At 36.7% G+C, this 16,982-nt stretch overlaps 1 protein-coding gene and 1 pseudogene across 1 annotated transcript in view; one reads left to right on the forward strand and one right to left on the reverse strand.

The window, feature by feature from the left end:
- The window catches only part of SGK1 (serum/glucocorticoid regulated kinase 1), a 178,859-nt gene that overhangs the window by 131,661 nt on the left and 30,216 nt on the right, over positions 1–16,982 (forward strand). The window lies entirely within an intron of this gene.
- Positions 544–15,250, reverse strand: LOC138153199 (ferroportin-like; annotated as a pseudogene).

Genomic DNA, 16,982 nt, shown 5'->3' on the forward strand with positions numbered 1-16,982 from the left:
AAATAAGTGAAGTGATTCTGTGTTCTGAATCCTGGCCTCACAGGGTGAATCCCTCTCACAGCAGTAAAAAAAACCTATACAAAACAAAACCTACCAACATGGAAAAATTGCTACTGCCTCATGAGCAGGTTGTCTCAGACCCATGTGGGAACCCAAGGAGTTGAACAACACACCTCCTCCCACCTTCCTTCCTTCCTTCCTTCCTTCCTTCCTTCCTTCCTTCCTTCCTTCCCACTTCCTTCCTTCCTTCCTCTTTCCTTCTAACTTTAGGCTAGAGCAAACAGAGGCCTCAGCAGCATCTGTATCCCTAAAACTTTCAGTCAGTAGCCTATGTGGAATCCTAGTTATTGCTGCTCTAATGGAATATTAATACCATCATGGAAAAATTGAGCAGGTTGTCTCAGACAGACCCATGTGGGAACCCAAGGAGTTGATCTGAACAACACACTTACAAGATGAGAAACCACTTACAAGAATAGGTGGAAGGAAGGAAGGAAGGAAGGAAGGAAGGAAGGAAGGAAGGAAGGAAGGAAGGAAGGAAGGAAGGAAGGAAGGAAGGAAGGAAGGAGAAGGAGGAGAGAAGGATAGAGGGAAGGAAGGAATGAAAAAGTGGAAGGAAGGAAGAAAGGAAGGAGGGAGGGAGGGGATCAAAGAAGGAAGGGAAGGGAGAGGGAAATGGAGAAGGAGAGGGGGAAGAAAGAAGGAAGGACAGACAGATAATTCTGCAAGAGGGAGACAGGAATACACTTTCACTCTCTCACTATGTGAATCATACCAAAGGCTTAATTCATGTCTTGTAACATACTTTTATAATATTATAATACAGCTCAAGACACTGTTGTCATTTAATGAATCCATTTTCAGTATTCAGGCTATCGTTTGTTTCCTTCCACATAGAAGCTTTTGTTAATACATTGTTTCCCTAACTCACTTTTCCTTGTCTCCAACTTAAAGTAGAAAAAGGAATGGCCCGATTAGCCCTCTCTTTCCCCAGAATTATTTCCTTTTAATAACTAGACTCATGTCAGAGTTGGCCAGTGATGTTTAAAGCTGTGAAGTAGCAGAAGTTTGTCCTGAAAGGCCTGTCACCTTCCCCCACCCCCACTCCACTCCAAGTTTCTCTCCATGCTCTTAATTTCCTCTCCCTTCATATTAGCAGCAAGTACCTTGTGTCCTAGAATTCTCAGGTTGCCTCAGAGCTTCCCAGAGACCTCCAGTACAGAGACAGATTTGCCCTTCTCCAGTGGTAACTCCAGATTCTACACTCCTCTGTGATGACTTGCCTCTTCTAAATCCCCTTCCCTCAGCACTCTGCCCTGTAATTTCTAAGATTTTGAACATGCCAAAGTGGTAATGGCTTTTAAAGTGCTATCTCATCAGGGGTCACTCTTAACCCAAGAGAATGAATCATTAATGTTAGAATGGAGGCAGATCTATAGGATGATATCTTTAGGGAGCAGAAGGGAGGGTTGAGCAGAGGTTTCCAGTGACCTTTGAATCATATCTTGCAGGCAGCTGATGCCTACTACACTTATTAAGGAAGTGGAGAGATATTAGATTTAGTCTGTATAATTTCAGAGAACAGAATTGGCATGAAAAAAAATCTATGACTATAAGTTATCTGAAACCAGATTTAGACTCAGTTTAAGAAATAACTTCCAATTAGACCTATCCTAAAATGAAATAGGCTGCCTAGGAAATAGTGAATTTCTCTGGTACAGTGGTTCTCAAAGACCAAGCTATAGACTTCTGACTATTATATTACTATAGATAAAAGAAAACTTGTAAATTTTGTAATTTTTTTTTTAGTATAGATTTTACTTAGCTGGCATATGTAACAAGGTAAGTATATTATTTGCAAAAGAAACAAAATATCTTTATCAGTAAACCCTAACCTCAAACACATCAGACCTTGGACTTGCAAAGAATATAGGGGGTGAGATGTTTTGCTGAGAAGAAAGGGGGAAAGGGGCATAAGCCTAATGAGAGAAGAGGAGATTTGGAACGGCCACTGTACAGTGTGACAGTCATGGAAGAATAAAAAGATTGTTGTGAGAAGTGATGATCCAATTGAAATCAGATAAATTTAATTCATTAGTTGGAGCCAGTTAGCCTGACTAGGTAACTTCCTTCAGTGGTATATGAATGAAAAGGAGTAGAGAAAATATAGATGATGGAAGTAATTTAAGATTAGAGTTTGACAGGACATGAATAGGACAAGGTAGCAAGAAATTAAAGAATAAAGGAGACAGTATAGTTGAACTGATTACCATAAGGCTAAGACTACAAAGGGAGAAAAGTAAGGTCAGGGCAGGGTTAATGGTTTGGGAGCACAAGGTGAGGATGGAGGGTTGTTGTGAAGTAACAAAGAGATGGTGAAACGAATGAAGGAGAGGGAAAAATGGAAAGAAAGGAGGCTGTGGTCAGACATGCGAATTTGAGAGTTCTGGGCCATGAGTCACTAATGGGTAGTGGCAAGATCAAAAATATGAACATCACTGTGTGATTGAGATGAAATGAAGTTTTGGGTCATCTGAGTTAAAGAGATTGATGAAATGAGAAGCCAGGTATTTTGAGGAGATAATAACATGTGTATTGAAGTGGCAAGGGTAGGGAGAGAAAAGAAGACAAAGGAGGGAAGATATCCTGGGTGGATGATCACACTCAGGCTTTAGATATGGTGCTTTAGACAGATGCAGTCAATCTGTCATGGGAAGAGATGAGCGGTTCCTGAGTGTTGGCAACATAGTGAAGGCCTGAAAGTTTCCATGAAGATGAAATTATAATTTCACCATTCAAAAGTTAAGGGAACAAACAAGGGGGAACTACTGTTCCATATCTGATTCTCATGGTCAAAGAGGAGCCGCCTGATGGGATAGAAATGAGAGGTACTTTGTTGGGGGACATAACTACTCAATATTTGATTTCATGATGCGAAAGAGTAGTATGTCAGACATAGTCTGCCGTGCACCCAGTATTTTAGGACAACAAACTTTGAAGAGTTCAGAAAAAGGGTAAGTGGCATTACATCACCCCCAAATCAGAATAATTCAACCTGTCATCCTCAGAATTCACAAAGGACAATCTCACTTTAATAGAAGGTCCTTGAAAATCTAGAAAGTTGAGTGTATAATCTATCACTTTCTTCTTTTTGTGTCTACTCTTATTGGGGCATTTAGACCAGAATGTTTAGACAAAGTAAATCATGATTTGACTGGGTATGTACCCTTGGTTTCCCAACAGTGGACTATAGGCTACACAGTTAGAAGGTTAGAGTACAAGTATCCCAGAAGCTGAGGAATATACATAATTTGAGCAAAGAATCATTCTAGTCTTACAAATGTGTACACTGTTCCATTCGCACTTTACAGAGCACATGTTCTACAGGTAAAAAGGTAAAATAAAATTGAGTACATAACTGTTACTGATCAATGAGTATTATTGGATCTATTTCTTGATTTTTTCTTTGATGCATAAAGTTAATCTTTTATATTATTCTGTCATCTGTGCAACTAGACAGAATGGTTATAAACACTTTGGGAATACAGAAATTAAAAATGCCAGAGAAAAATATACAATTTCACATGACTCACCAAATATCTCTAGCCCCAAAGGATTATAGGAGGATCCAGGTTCAAGACATGAAATTTATTCTGGCTTGAGGCAAAACATCAGTTCTAAGCTCCTCTATTAACAGAGAGTTTAAGACATACTCACCTAGAGTCTGTTATAATTGCCAAAGATAAGTTGAACAAATTTGATTATTTTGGCACTAGTGTTTGTCTGAGGGCTAGGTTTGGCCCATTATTAGGCCCTTAACCTGGGTAAACTGTCTTGTTTAGATCTATGTAACACAATTGAATGGGAAATAAAATCCCTTTGCATCAATGGTGGAGCCCTTATAACCTTTTGATTCCCTTTGTTCTTTCTTTTTTATATATAGAAATATTTATTACAAAGCTTTTATTAACAACAAAGTAAATCAAATGGTCACATTGTAGGAAAAATTAAAAAGGAAAAGATAAAATATTAAAACACATAAAAAAGAAGAAAGTACTCCTAGAGAAATATTGCAGTCTCCATGAAAGTACATAAATGACTAATGCCAATTTGGCATTGGCATGTTCTATAATGACTGGTAAACCTTCAAAAGTAAAATGCAAAAGTTCTTTTTTTTTTCTAAAGACATTTAGATGGAACACATTTATGAGCCCATTCTTACTATACAACTATTTTAAAATAGTTTCTGACTACGATAAAGGTACAGATACAATGACTTTACCAAAAGTCTGCTTTAAAGTAAGTCAGATGGTTTATAAAACAAAAACTTTGCCAGTTTACTCTTCAAACTTTACATTGAACTTACCAGGTTTAAGATTCTCATTATCCAAGATTAGAGAGGTGATTTAATTCAGTGGCAGAAATAAAATTCAGATATATCCCTCTCATGTTCATTTCTAGCTCCTAGCTTATATAATTCAGTTAGAACCATATGAAGACTACTTTCAACATGTCTTGCATCTTCATGTAAGGATGGTTTATAATGCTATGTTATAACCACATCTGTGGCTTATATGCTACTTTGTTATATGAAGTGCTACATATGTGTAATATATCTTGCTCTATTCTGTATCATGTGGTAGTAATATAAATAAATGTGCTCTCCCAAGTTCAGCCAAAATATCCATGGCAAGAAAGTATGGGATGCATATCAAAATTTCCACATATCTCTCAGACCCTCCCCAGCAATAGAATAATACTGAGACCAGGTTAACAAACTCCAATTTTCATGGTTGGAGAAGAAATTATTTTAATAACTACATTTAAATGATGGGGATAAGATACAAGGAGCATGAGGCTAGCCTTACTTAAAAAAAAATGAGTACAACTACCATTTTAGGAGGTAACTGATGCATCTGAATTCTAGAGCATAAAGATGTAGAGACAATGTTCATCTATCAAAAAGCAACCATATTAAAGCATAAATATCTCTTTTCTAGGTTCTCTCTACCCTTAGGGCAAAAGGGTAATATTAGCATTACCAATATATTCCCCATATTTCATTTTGGTGGGCATGTTTTTCCTGGGGTTTAATCCCTAGATATGAAGGGGACTCCTTAATTCATTTTTCCGTATGTTTAGTTTCTTTGAAGCTTACCCCTTAAGGCATAACTGTCATAAACTCAAAAGAAACATCTTGACCATTTAGGACTGGTGCTACAATTATGTAACAGGGATAGTAACAATTAACTAACTGTGTTGCACAACAGACACATTACTTTCTGCTTTATTGGAGACTGTTTTTGTATGAGGACAACAAAGAAAGAGCTAATTTCCAAGAGTTTGCTGCGCATATCAGAAATAAACCATATGGCCCATTACCACAAAAGAGATGGAAAGTAACACAAGTAAACCAAAAGCTGCAGGATTGGGGGCCAGGATGACTATGATGAAGTACCTAAGAGCTAGAAGAGAGTTCATGGAGTTCTGTACACCATTTATAATGCCTCGTTCTGACTCTATTATGTTTTCATGTAGTAACAGTATCATGGTCAAATCAAAGCCCAAAGACCAATTCAATTGTAGCAGCAATGACACCAGCAAACAGCAGACTGACGGAGATTAAAGGTATGGGCTTTGGACTCATCTCTGTGTATCCCTTAGCAGGATAAGACTCATTTAGTAAATTGTACATTCCAGTTGCAAAGAAAGTTTCAGGTCCTTTTGTAGGTACTATTAGGGACAATTCCTTACTTTGAATCAACTTAATATAGATGTCTTCAAAGGGAGAAACTGCTAAGTCCAAAGGACTTCCACACATGAAAACAGATACCACAGAGAGGGTTAAACAGGCCATGTGTGTTATTCCAAAGACTGGACCTGTTCAAAGCAGGCCACATTTCTCTTATAGTCTGGTGAAAGCCACTGTTCCCATAACACCAATGATGACTGAGGCTGCCATGAGATAATTGAGCAATGAGCCATTCAGATCCCGAGTGTAGGCATAACCAGTAGTGATACAGTCAAAACCCAGGACAGTCACATAGAGGAAAGAAAGATCCATGCTAGCAAGAAACACTGGTTGGTTTTAGTATGAGATCCATCCCTCACAGAAAGTATGGAAAGGCTCCAGTATCTGGGAAGCATAACCAGACTCTTTTTCATTCTCAAACTCATACTTCTTAGGATCTTTTTCATTCATAAGATGGGATCCCTCCTGGGCTTTTGACTCAATATCTTTGTGTAAATTCAGTTGTTTTGTTTTGTTTTGTTTTTCATCAGCTTTTGGAGAAGTTTTCAAAGCCAGAGCAGGGCTTTTCTGGTAAACTTTCCAGAGTAAGAAGTACTATACACATATGGACACCAAATCCCATCCAGAAATGAACAGCCAGTCAATAGAGAGCCAGATGTCATTAACTGAGCAACAGTCATAGGGGTCAGAATATTAGTTAACTGGTCATTTCTTCGTATTTTAGTTTCCATGCCTGCGAATTTGCTTCTGCCATGCCCTGTAACAACAACAATGCAGTCTCTCTGAATTGTGATCCCAGGTGCCGTGCTGGTCAAATTTGCAATATTTGCAATAGTGATGATCAGGATGATAGGAAGTAAGAACCCGTCTATTATACATGGTCAGCTTTATGTAAGAAAACCATCATTAGGATGATATGAAACATTCTATACAATAACAGAAGTCTAGGTCACTTTGAGCCTTGCATTCTTATCTACCCAGTCTCTAACGATGGTTCCCAGGATCAAAACAGAGCCTGCCACCACCAACCACTCCACAGACAATGGTTAAGAGCAAGCTGTTTCCATAGAATTCAGCCAGAAACATCGATACTGCAAAATGCCACATCATTCTCTCTCTGGATAGAGAATGTTCACGGTAAAGAAGAAATTTTGTAGAGGTAACATAGTCTTTAAAAGATCCACAGCATCCTCCACAAGTGTTTTGGTTATTTTTATGGATCATGACACCAGTAGCTCCTCAATGATTTTTCTTTGTCTTCCGCTGTTGCTTCTGCTACTGATGTTTTGATGTTTTTGTCATTAATTGGAGTTCAAATATCTAGAGACAGCACCATCAAAAAGCAAGGAAACAAAAGAAAAACAATAGTCTAGAAAACTTTTTTTAATACTTTTTAAAAAGGCAACCTGGGATTTCCCTTTGTTATCTTTCCAAACTTAGCTATCACTGTAGCTGAAGTTGGAAAACGATAGCCATTGGAAAACGATAGCCATATGGCTAGAGGAGAAGGGCAGGCAGGCTCTGGATGGCTGTTGGGGGGCCTCAACAGAGAATTCCACATACTGAGGTTTTCTTCTATTTGTTCTTTCAACACACTCTAGAGTTTCTGTTAAAACCCAAATTCAACAAGACTGACTTCAATTGTTAATCTTCTGTTTTGCCAAAAGCTAAATTTAACATTGACCTAAAATTAATAGTTGCCTTTTCTCATATACCAGAGCATTCACTTTTTGTTTTTATCTTTGCCCCCTAGTTTACCAGGTCCATCCCTGTTCTAATCATTCTTTTTGTATCTTTCTTTCCTTAAAAGTTTCATGGTAGATAGTATAGTGTTTCAGGAAATTTTCTCCATAGCGAATGTAATAAAAACAAATGGAATGTAGTTTTATAAGCTTAGGAAGTTAATTATCTCATTTTAATGATTTCTCCATTTTCATCCATTCATATGCCAGAGTAATGTAGCATATCAAAATTCTGGTGGATTTTAATTGCAACCAATATTGAGCATTAACCATAAATAATAATTTAGTGATAGTGATCATTAAAATTAAATCCTAATATACTTTTCTTCTGTTAAGTATGCTGAAAGTTTCAGCTTTCAAGACAGCATCCCAGGACATACAATCTTTATTCTTAAAGAATTTGACAGACCTCGAGCTAGAGAACACTGAACAGTTCATCTAGTCCAATCTTCTACTTTGAGGATGAGACAGATGAGCCTCAAGGACTTTAAGTGACTTGCCCAAGTGCATGAAATTAGTAAGTGACTGTAGGAGGAAAAATATCTATAGAGTCCCCTGCTATGTAGATAAAATATGCTGATTCTTTTCTTCAAACCATATTGAAGGGGGGGGGGGCCTAGATGGCATAGTGAATAGAGCACCAGCCCTGGAGTCAGGAGGACCTGAATTCAAATCTGGCCTCAGATACTTAACACAAAAACTAGCTGTGTGACCTTGGGCAAGTCACTTAGCCCCAGTTGCCTTCCCAAACAAAAAAAAAGCAAACCGTATTGAAACCCTTCTATAGTTTTACTTGGCCCAACTCACCTGAATCACCATTGTGGCCTTCAATAAATAGCAAGCCCTTCCATGCTATTGCTAAGTAAATTTCCTTTTATTAACCACCAGACCTTACACTTCCAGTTCATTTCATTCCTATTTTAAGCCCCCAAATGCCAGGAGATTGGCCTATCTTTGAGATTGGCCTTTTTTTTTCATTTTTAAAGCAACTGGTGTTAAGTAACTTGCTCAAGGTTACATGGTCAGGTGTTTCTGGGTGGGTGCTAAGTGTCTGAGCCCAGATTCAATCCCAGGTCATCCCGACTCTGGGGCCGATGCTCTTACTCACTGTGCTACCTGGCTGCCCCAAGACTGCCTATCTTATAAAAGTGACAAAGGGGGAATTTAAACACAGGTCCTAATGACTTTCAAGTCCAGCATTCCTTCTTCTGAATCATACTGTTTTCAAGATGATGTCTGTCATATAAAAATAAGTAGGGGAAAGGTTTTTTTTTTTTATTTTTCCTCCCTATTCATTTAATCTTTGATCTTGATGCCAAAAATATTTTTATTTGGTTGAAAGCAAAGTATACAAAAAAATTTGAAACTTGATAACCATCTGTCAATAAGTGTTTATTGGGTATCTACAACTATGCTAGGCATTGTGGGCTCATTTATTTTAATTGGACCTTCACGTCCCTCATATTATCTTTTTTATTTAAATCTATTTTCTATTTTTAAAATAATTTAGTGGTATTGTTACTGTTATTATTTTGGTTCATGTAACTTGAATTCTAAATCTAGAAGTTTTAAAAAAGCAACAATAAGCTGCTTAACTGTTCAAATATGATTTTGTAAAAAAAAAAAAAAAGGCGAGGGACAGATGAAATCATAGAAATCATATGACAAGGTTGCATCCAGTTCTAAGCCTCTACAATGCTTAGAAAAATTGTAGTTTGTAAGTTTTCATTTCAATCAGAAATCCTGGAAATACCTAGTGTGTATGTGTGTGTTTAACAGTATTGTTTTCTTAGGTAGAGTATCACAAGAGCTACGTTTGTGGCAATACCATGATTCCAGGTAGATAGAACCCCAAAGGACAAATTAATCTGGATACTTTTGAGGTAGAGAGTAGGAAATCTTCTTGTTATTAGGGGTCACTAAGCCGATTAGAAAACAATTCCATCAAGGGCCACATACAAAAAGTAACCTAACCTTTTTGATATATAAAGAAAGATATGTTCAAGTCATCTGCTTTACAAATTAAGAATAAAAACCATTAAGCTTTATTCAATGAGCTGTTGCTCATTCTTTGTTTTCAAAGAAGACCAGTGCCATCACAGGGTGATATCTTGACCTGCCAGTGAATTGGAAATCATCAGCCTCACTCTCTCTTTCATAGTCATAGGAATCCAATGGCAAAGTCAGGAAAACCAGCAATTCAATGTGCACAGCAAATACAAAGGAGAAAAAGATCATCTCTGTTCTATATTATGCCTAGTTAGTGAGAGAAGAGAAAGAGAAAACAGAATAGAAGGGGGCAAAGGGAACAAAATGTGATTAAAAGAAAAGTAGACTTTGGAGGAAGAGAAAGGATGGAAAAAAATTTTTAAAAGATGAATGAAAGGAGAAATAATCAAATTAAGAGATAAAGACCAAAGATGCAGGGATTGTGTACATCAGAATGACAGCAAAGGCTGAAGGCTGTAATACCAGGGAGAGTCATAGAAAAGAGAAGGCTAAAGGAGAAGACTGGTACTTGAAGTTGGGAATTAGTTCAAGCTCTGAGAGACCTCAAATTAGGATGCAGTGGTCTATTTAGACATAAAATTAGGGCAGTAGAGTTTGCTTACAAATGCTTATACTATATAGGTATTGGATCTGTGATTATACTGATATGAAGTAATCCTGGATATGGAAACCCCCTCTACCAATGCAAGTTATCCCCTTTGCTGAAATTTATGGCCTTAGAGAGTTGCCCTGATGACTGAGAAGTTAAGTGACTTGTTTGGGGGTCATATAGTCTGAGTCAGAGGCAGGACCTGAACCCAGGTCTTTTTGGTACTGAGTCCAGCTTCTTTATCCCTTCTGCCATGCTTGCCTCTCAAGCTATGTGATAAAGGGAAGAAATACAATATTTTTTCTTAAAAAAAAAATAGAGTTGGTCAATCCATATTTGTGTGCATTTAAATATAAGAAAATCAATGATTAGAAGAAGATGAATTCTAAATAGTTCTTTTATAATATGAATATGATATGTATATGTTGGATTAATATCTTATTATTCAAAACATTCTGTATTTTCTACATGCAACTATATAATATATAAAATAACTATTGGTAGGTAATAACTGATAATACATTTTTAGTCTAAGATTTATAACTATTACTTTTAATTGGTATAGACAATGTAAAGGTATAGATGTAGAATATTTTTTAAATGACATTATCTTTGGTCTACAGCAAGGGTTCATAACAAGGAATCCATGTACTCTTTTAAAATATTTTGATAACTGTATTCCAATATAATTGGGTTTCTCTGTAGTCCTATGTATTTTATTTTATTCATTTAAAAATATTATTCTGAGAAAGCTTCACCAGATTGCCAAAAGGGTCCATGATAAACACACAAAAAAGTTAACTCAAACCTTTGCACTGATTGTCTCTTATCCCCAAAATGCTTTCCACTTTATGTCTTAGATTTCCTGACTTCCTTAAAGACTGCTCAAATTCTACTTTCTTTAGGTCTTTTTTGGTCGCTCCAGCTACTAAAGCCTTCCCTATTCGGATTGCCTTCCATTTACTCTTATTTATCTTGTTTGTGTGAAGCTAATTTTGTGATTTTTCTTTCCTTTTAGAAAGTGAGATCCTTGAGGACAGGAACTATTTTTGCTCTCTTTTTTATGGCCCCAGCCTTCTTCTCTCCAAAGTGATTGGCATATAGTAACCGCTTAATAAGTGCTTATTGATTGCTGAATTGATAGCAGAAGGAAAGAAGGCACTTATAGGGATGAAATTTACCCTGTCATGGATTATCTTATATATTTAAGTGAAAAAAAGAATTAAGTAATATTGTAGAATAAATAGGTCAAAGCAGGCATAAGATAAATGTTAAATATTTGTGCCTTCCAACAAACTAACAGTAAATAAATTTTCTGTTTTTAAAAGTTTTTAAAAATGTTATCATGTTGCAACTGGATAGATTATCACAGAATCTTTATATCAGATCGCTTTTTTATGGTTCCCTAACTTTGAAAATACTTTATTAATGCTCTTTTTTATCATATCAGTGCCTACTAATCTACCATCCAAACACTGAGTACAAGTCCTCCCTTATGATAAATGTATGTTACACATACACACACACACACACACACACACACACAAACTAATCAAGATATTGGCCATATCTAAGAATATATATCTGATTCTCTGTCTATAGTCCATTACCTTTCCACCAAGAGGTATAAAATATACGTCATCATTTATTTTTTGAAGTCATGATTGTTATCAGATCATTCACTTTGCAGAGGCCATGTTTTACTCATTGCCTCCAGGTACTCATAAGAGAATTAGCTGCCAAAATCAGTTACAGAGTATGGAGCAAAATCCCCCATGTCTGTTTCAATCTCACCAGTTTTTCTGAGTCAATCTCCTTTTTTAACCTACCAGTCTAATTGGAAAGTTCACATTCCTCAACATGATTTCCAGTTTGGTGAGTAGAATTAATCATGAACACCTATCTATTCATATTATGAAAAACAAAAAACATCTAAACAATCACATAGTGAATTTTTTTAGAAAATTATTTTTTCCAATTACATGTAAAAACAATGCTTAAAATTCTTTTTTTTTTTAAATTTTTAAGCAATCAGGGTTAAGTAACTTGCTCAAGGTTACACAGTCAGTTATTTCTGGGTGTGGTGCTGAGTGTCCGAGCCCAGGATTCGATCTCCAGGTCTTCTCAACACTGGAGCCGGTGCTCTTACTTGCTGTGCTACCTGGCCGCCCCAAAATACATTTTTTAATTTGAGTTCCAAATCCTTTCCCTCCCTCGATCAGAGAGCAAGCAATTTTATAAAAATTATACATGTACAACATGCAAAACATATTTCCATGTTAGTCATTACATACAGAATATTAAGGAAAAATGAATTCTGGTTCATATAGGAGGACACTGCTAAAATGTGGACCATTAAATACACAGAAGAAGCTTTTACAGTATGGAGGTTTTCCAGTGTATTGACTAGTTCTTCCTCTCCATTAGTACAAGAGAGCACCACTCAAGGCAACATCCCAGCAGCCAGGCTCACAACCCAAGGAGACAGCACAAGATGCTCAGCCTATAGTGCATTCTCTTTTCTGGACTTGTAGCAGTAGTAGATGTTTCTTGGAACGGAGTGGAACTCCACTAGATAGAGCCAAGAATGAATTCCCTTCATCTTCCCTAACACTGCTGCTTCCCTAGCACAAAATTGTTGAGCCTTCATTCCCAAAGAAGACCAATAACATCATGAGGCTGATGTCTTGACTTGTGCATGAATTGGATTTAAATGAGGAAGAGTTGTACAAAGTCATCAGTCTCACTCTCTCCTCCAGAGTCATTGAAGTCCAGTGGTAAGACAAAGGTCAAGACCGATAGAGATAACCCAGGATGCAGTAGGTGACCTTTGTCTTTCTAAAGGTCTTTCCTGGGGCTCAGGCATGGTTTAACCTAAACCACCCTATAGAAATGATATTGCAATAAAATTATTCATACACCAGTAAGGGAAAACACACAGATGTTAACAAAAGACATGTGGAAAGTACTATGTATTAATAGGGAACATTTATATAGCACTTTGAGGTTTGCAAAGAACTTTACCTAAGTAGTTTCTTTTTGCTCTTTAGAACCTTGAAGATTGTGTAATTCAACCATCTTATCTTACAGATGAGGAAATGAGCTCTAGAGAGACTAAGGGACTTACTCAGTTCTCATAGCTAGGGAACAGAAGAGACAAAAAATCAAACCCAGAGCCTGACTTCCAGTCCAATGTTCTGATCACGCTAGCTTTATGATTATTTATCATAAGTGAATAAGCACAAATTTCATCTAATATAGAAATATACCTATCATACAATATTACATACTATGTATGTTATATATATAGTTATCTCATATATATATTATATGTAGCTATATTGTATACTATAAAATACAAGTATATATTCATACATTTTTCCATAGATAGAACTATGGAATATAGCAATATAAGTGGACAGTTTATGCACATAAAACAAGGTCTTGGCTGATATTTTTCCATTCACGGTAACTTAAAAATCATTTATTCATGACTTTGAAATTAGTTTTTCCAATTATTAGCTAGACCTCAATGACAGTTTCATAATCACTGAGACCTAGCTATTATGTGCAGATAATGTTTGAAAGGGACATGAAGTAGGTGTTTATGCTAAGCTAAAACAAACCACTGAAAAAACATCATGGTTTCAAGGTCTGGAGACAAACATTCCTCTGAAATTGCCCTTTTATCATTCCAGATGCCTTGGCCTGGCTAGAAAGATCAAAAGTTTTGTGGAAATTGTTTGAATGAGAAAAGTTAAGCTATACTGGTATTTTCCTGCAAACCAAACTACTCTAGAACCATTTAAGAAGAGTATTTTTTTTTTCATATTGAAAGACAGATAGATTTTATACATATACACAATAGGATATAGCTTCTTCATTACTGTCACCTAGTAACCAGAAAGAGTTTGCAAGGAAATTCAGCTGTTTTCTTTCAATTAAGAGGAGCTAGGTTGTTCAGTGGATTAAGTTCCAAGTCTGGAGTCAGGAACACCCGGGTTCAAATTTGACCTCCGACATTTACTAGCTGTGTGATCCTGGGGCAGTCACTTAACTTCTTCCTATTTCTACAACTGTAAAATGGGTATAATAAAAGTATTTACCTTACAGTTTTGTTGTAAAGATTAAATGAGGTAATATTTGTAAAGTGCTTATCACACTGCCTAGCACATGGTGGGTGATTAATAAATGCTTATTCCCTAAGCCCCTTCTCCCCAGTTGCATTGAAATAATAAACTCCTAGGACTGGAAAGTTCTGAGGCTAAGTTCAGTCCTCTGACTATAGGTTGGGCCAGACTCCAACTATGTCAGAAAGATAAGCAGTCTTATTACCTTTTTCTTCACAGTCTCCAGAAAAGGATATTCCACAGGTTTTCCTTTATAAAATGTTCTAGAACCTTATGAATAAGCATAGCCAATTCCTCATTAGTATAGCAGTATTTCTCCCCCAGTTCCTGTCACTCAGAAGAAGGGGTGCAATTACCAAATGGGGAGAGACTGTCTGTTGGAGTCAGGTAGGTGGCTCAATGGATAGAGTGTGACAACTAGAGTTGTAAAGACAAATCTCCCCTAGTTCAAATATGGCCTCAGACATTTACTAGCTGTGTGACCCTGGGCAAGTCACTCAACCTTGTTTTTCTCAGTTTCCTCATCTATAAAATGAGCTGGAGAAGGAAATGGCAAACCACTCCATTATCTTTGCCAAGAAAAATCACAAATGTAGTCATGAAGAATCAGATGAAAAACAAAACAGAATAAAGTATGGTTTTTCTGTTCCCTGAAAATCTGGAAAAATTCATAACGTGTGCATACTAGTTAGTTAGGAAACCAGAAACTGGAGAATAAGAAGTAGCAAGTGCCCATCTGCTTGTTTCACGATGGATTCATAGGATTCTAGATTAAGAGCTGAAAGAGACCTTATGAGATCATCTGGTCCCTTATTTTACAGATGAAGAGACTGAGGGTCAGAGACAGGATATGACTTGCTTTCAGTTACATGGATCACATTTCACTGCCTAAATGATCGCACAATGAGCATGTTTCTTTCATTGGAGCAGGTTGTAACCCAACTCTGCCTTCCCATCCATGTCTCTTACCCCTTTTCTCCCAAAGATCTTTCACATAAACTGTACCCAATGTCTAGAAATCTTCCTCTTGAGATCTTTAAAAAAAAAAAAAGACATGTCAGCAATACCAGTGTAGCACTCAAGGCTGTCAGGGGGGGGGGGGGGAAGATTTCATTTGGTAATAATTCCCTGACTCATTTGAGAATTACCTGTATTTCTTTGAGCATCAGGCTTAGTAAGCACCTTAATGGGCTGGAAAAAAATGCCCATTTTTTTTCCATTAAGGCCTCTGAAAATGAATGGCTTACTGTAATCCTCCTAATGAGTTGATTCTCTGCCTATCCCAATCCTGCCACTATCATAATATAATAGAATGATGTCTTCCAAAAATACCACATCCTTTTTTTAAAAAATGAAACTTGATATTTTCCCAATTTGTTTTGAGCAAGAGAGGAGACTAGAGCTCTGGCATTCACATTGTCCCAGGTGAATAGACTGAATCAAAATTTGCAATATAAGGGGTGGCTAGGTGGTGCAGTGAGTAAAGAGCTGGCCCCAGAGTTGGGAGGACCTGAGTTCGGCTCCGGCTTCAGACACTTAACACCCACACAAAAAAACTAGCCATGTAACCTTGGGCAAGTTACTTAACCCCAATTGCCCTCCAAAAGGCAAAAAAAAATTTGCAATATACATAATTTATATTAATTTCTTGAATAGTTTTTTTCTATTTAAATTATATTTTCAATTTATAAGCATTTTTCTCTCCTTCTAATTTACCTTCTCCCATTAAGAAAGAAAAACAAAACCTTTGTAACAGATACAACATAGTTTTTCAAAGGCAACTTTGGGGAAACATATCCTATTATGTAAAGCAGAATTCTTTCATTTTGGGGGTAGGTACAAGGTTCCTACTGGGGTTATTGCCCTTGACTGGAATAGGGAAGAAGGAATTTTTTTTGGAGTTTTAAGCCATTAAATTCCCAGAACTGATGTTAGTCAGTGGGACAATAACAGAGAAGATTAGAGATGAGTTATTCTGTGATCCAAATCATCTAATCCCATAAAATCATGAGATAACCAGATATGAAATTTACACGAAGTAGAGAGAAAGGTGCCTTTTATAATCACAAAATACTGGCAAGATGAATCAACTTTTATAATTAAACAGTATTATTCTGTAAGTGTTAGGGGAAATAAAATAGGGGGGCCTAAAATAGGAATTGACTATTGTAAAAAACTTCAAATAAAACTATTATGTTCTAACCTTTACTGCAGATAGAGCTGATTTTTTGTTACATAAGCAAGTGTAACATGCACAGATATATAGTTCAGTGTATCAGATAAACTACAGGACAATCTTTATGTTTATGTACTATGGAAAGAACAGTCTCTTCCAGTACTTGCATTTCTCATAGCTAGTAAATACCATCATCATCACTTTCAACCTATATGTCACTAAATATGTACATTTGTCTTTAGAGGATACACACCTGTTGGTCAGAGTACTACTTTCATTTAAACCATCATGACTTAATACTCCAAAGCATGTGTGATCTCATCTCCTCTACCCCTCTCCATGCTGAAAACTCTTCTCTGTGCCTTCCCATAAATACTCCATAAAAGATCTGTCATCTATCATCCTGAAGTCTTTTGTTTAAACCTTTTGGCACGCTGTGGGTACAAATAGAATTTTCAGATTTTTTGTCTGTTGTTATCCCTCACTTTTTGTTTTGTTTTTTTTTTTTTTTTTTTTTTTTGGGGGGGGGAAGGGGGGTTATTGGGGTTAAATTAATTTCCCAAGGTTCCCCCGCTAGTTTTTT

The sequence above is a fragment of the Petaurus breviceps genome, unplaced genomic scaffold (assembly GCF_028583685.1).
Source record: "Petaurus breviceps papuanus isolate PSGF00001 unplaced genomic scaffold, PetGlider_PUasm1.0 90977, whole genome shotgun sequence".
Taxonomy (NCBI): Eukaryota; Metazoa; Chordata; class Mammalia; order Diprotodontia; family Petauridae; genus Petaurus; species Petaurus breviceps.